Genomic DNA, 3,583 nt, shown 5'->3' with positions numbered 1-3,583 from the left:
CGCGTCTCTGTGTGTGTGTGTGTGTGTGTGTGTGTGTGAGTGTGTGTGCGCATTGCGGGTGTGTATATCCTGCAGGGTGTGAAGGGTGGGGATTGAGGCAAGCAGTGGTTGAATAATTTAAGTGTGCCTAATCTACTGAGTTGTGCTTGTGCTTGACTGGCGTGTTTCTTGGGTTTCTGAAGCTCCCAGAGGAATATAAGTCACATCTAATCAAGATAGGTTACACATCATCTGTTCAGATGCCTCACACACAGAGATGTTCTCTTATAATGACTTGTACCTTTTTTTTTTTTTCTCTCTCATCTTTGAGAATTGCCTCCTGCTTTAACCTCTCAACGCCACAAGGGGGCAGTGCTGATCTATAGCAATGAGCCATAAACTTTTGCTATGTGCACCACAGTTAAAAATACTGGAAATGCTGGCAGACCTGTAGTTTACCTCTTATTTTAAATTTTTATTTACTACTTATTTATAATGCTGGAGATCAATAGCTGCTGAACAGGCTTACACAAATAAGCCTGAACAAAAGATTCTCATCAGTTATCATTATTGCTACTAAAATATGTGTTACACTTCAGCTGTGATATATAATATGAAAATATATTGTGTTATTAAAAAGCTAATACATAGTACTTTATGGTTTAGCAAAGTGAGCAGTTTAATAATATGTCAGATGTGCAATTTATGTGCATGTGTGTGGATGTGTGTTTCTGTGTTTATCTAGGGAATGTGGCAATGACAGCAACCTCTTTTACCACCTTCATGTTAGGTGCTCTGTTTTTACTCTGGCACTAATTATTTGAGGGTTTGAATTCCGACATAACTCCGAGGAGTGTCCACATTGGGAATTCCGGACGTTCCTGGCTGGAGAGAGGCACTTCCCCAGTTCACTGTGAACGGTCTCTGGAATGTAGCTTGTTATGACTCTACTCCCAAACTGTTTCCATGGGCACCGGATTTGACCAGAAGAGGGAAATATTTAATGTGTAAAGTGTTATGTCAAAGCCATTAGTAGACTGTAGAATGAGACACTTTCAACAGGGATGCTCCCATCACTATTCGACGCATTCTCTCTCTCTCTCTCTCTCCCTCTCTCTCTCTGTCTCTCTCTCTCTCTCTCTCACTCTCTCTCTCTGTCTCTGTCTCTCTCTCCCTCTCTCTCTCTCTCTCTCTCTCTCTCTCTCTTTCTCTCCCTCTCTCTCTGTCTCTCTCTCTCTCTCCCTCTCTCTCTCTGTCTCTCTGTCTCTTTCTCTCTCTCTCTCTTCCTCTCTCTCTCTCTCTCTCTCTCTCTCTGAGCTCTGAGGAACTTAATGTATCTTATGAGAGCCAGTGGCCATGTCCAATATCTGTAGGGCTGACAAGTGAATATCACGGTCATAAAGTACTTTGCAGAAAAACAGTTATATCTGTTTTACACCTGAGAACAGTGAGAACATAGGTCATTGAGACTGATGTTAACAGAGATTTCAGTTACGTCAGTTCTGTGACATAAAGAGCGTAAGAAACTGTTATCTTCGTGTTCCTCCCACCATCTGCAGGTACATGGGGAATGCATCGCAGATGTTCTCGCTCTCTTCCCATGGTACCAGCAGGAGATCTCTCCAGTCGCACCGTAGTGGAGAGAGGTGTGCCCCGCAAGGGGCCTAGTAGTGGGAGTAATGGGAGTATGGGTGAGGAGAGGAGAAAATTGCAGAGAAGACAGGGTGAAGAAGAAAGAGAGATTGAGAGAGGAGGAGGAGGTGGAGAGAGAGTGAGAGAGCAAGAGGAAGAGAGGAACACTTAGGCCTAGAAAAGGATGAGAGAAAACTTCTGAAGAGAGAGAGGAACAGAGAGAGAGAGAGAGAGGGTCAGAGTCATAAATAATGAATGGGTCTGATGCAAACAGAGAGAACTCATTATTTATGAGGGATCAATAATGTAGGAGCCACCATCACCCGCTATAGAGGACATGTCACCGAGGAAGGGGAGCGGGCGTGACTTCCTTCTTCCTTAGACATTAGGGGGACAGAAAGAGAAAGAGGGAAATCGCCAAATATTACTGTACACCACTAAAAATAAAGAATAAGAAAGAATTTAGGAATCTCATATTTTCTTGACACAGTTGATTATTCCAGAGTGTCGCCCCTGCGCAATCCACCGCTACTTGAATGACGACGTCCTCTCCTGAGCAGGCAGGCAGTCCCGAAAGATCTTCCCTGATGTAGGCAGCAATTACAACTAATCATGGTGTTTGTGTTAATTAAACCTTAGCCTGAGAACGGCAGGTCTGTACTGTAACAGTCTACGCCTCTAGGGATGCTTTTCCAGTATGGCTGGTACACATGCTCTCCCAGCGATACTTTTACTTAGAGGTTTTCAATTAAGAAATAGGATTATAATAGATCAATCACAGACCCCGTATCGGGTCTGTTATACCATTCAATGACCAAAAAATTGATAAGTCTAGATTCCACCTTCCCTTTAATGGTTACTGAGTTATTGAGATTTTTTTTTTTTTTTTTAGGTTTATGTCCTGTCCACCAGTGCCCTCTGCTGGTGAAAGGAAAAAGAGCCTTTTTTTTTTTTTTTCTTCCTGAGCTGTTTGTACTTTGGCATCTCTTTAAGCTAGTGTGGAGGATCTGTGATATGTGATGCGTGATGTGTCGCTCCACTTCCGTGGAGGCTCTGTGATCGTCAGCCCACGGGTACGCAGACACAGCCATCTAACACGCACGGCACGCGTGGCTGATTGTGCGGTTTCAGCTGAGGATTGTTCAGAAGTAGTTAGCAGGGCGTGGGCTGTATCAGTGAGGCAGTGGGGCCTGCTTTTGGTTATTGATATCTGGATGGTTGAGATGTTTAGACAGGCTGATTTACTGCCAAAATTGGGGTGTTAGGCAGGGTTCACGAGAAGGGAGAATTCTTTCGTGATTTAAAGGTTTAGACATGGAAGGGAGGAGTGAGGGGAAGGAACAGAGATGGGCAGGACTTATTTTTGTGTGTGTGTGTGTGTGTGTGTGTGTGTGTGTAGGGCTGTAATGCTAATTTATCACAAGTTTATGATATAACAGTGTAAGTTGTTATTCTAATTTATCACAAGATTATGATATAACACAAGTGAGACCATATTTGGTACAAGTTGTGATGTTGTTAAGCTGGTTCACATACACTACATACAGAGCTAGAGGATAATTATCAAAACGAACTGTTGCCGGTTTATTAGCATAACTAATGAACAGCATAGATGTAAGTATACAGTGGAATGAAAGTAAGTTTTTGTTGTACTACACAGCTCTTTTAACACTGGCCCCTAGTTTCTGGATGCTTAAACTATGGATGTTGTCTCCTTGGTACTGCAAGCATTTTTCTGTCCTCTCTATCTACAATGTCTACTCTTCCCCCCTGATTAGTGTGAAACCTCCTCCACCTTCAACAATAATCGCTTAACAACCCCCCCTCCCCCCCACCCTCAAGCCCTCAGGAGAGCCCTCAGAAGATTCCAGAACGCTATTGACAACCTCCTGGGAGTCACAGCTTGGCAAAAAGGGAACAAGTCTAGAGCTTCAAGCAGTAAGCCTTGGGGTTATGGAGTGAACTTTTGGCT

Source organism: Chanos chanos, chromosome 8 (genome assembly GCF_902362185.1).
Source record: "Chanos chanos chromosome 8, fChaCha1.1, whole genome shotgun sequence".
NCBI classification, from domain to species: Eukaryota; Metazoa; Chordata; class Actinopteri; order Gonorynchiformes; family Chanidae; genus Chanos; species Chanos chanos.
The sequence above is the reverse complement of the archived record's forward strand: the minus strand, read 5'-3'. Positions refer to the sequence as shown.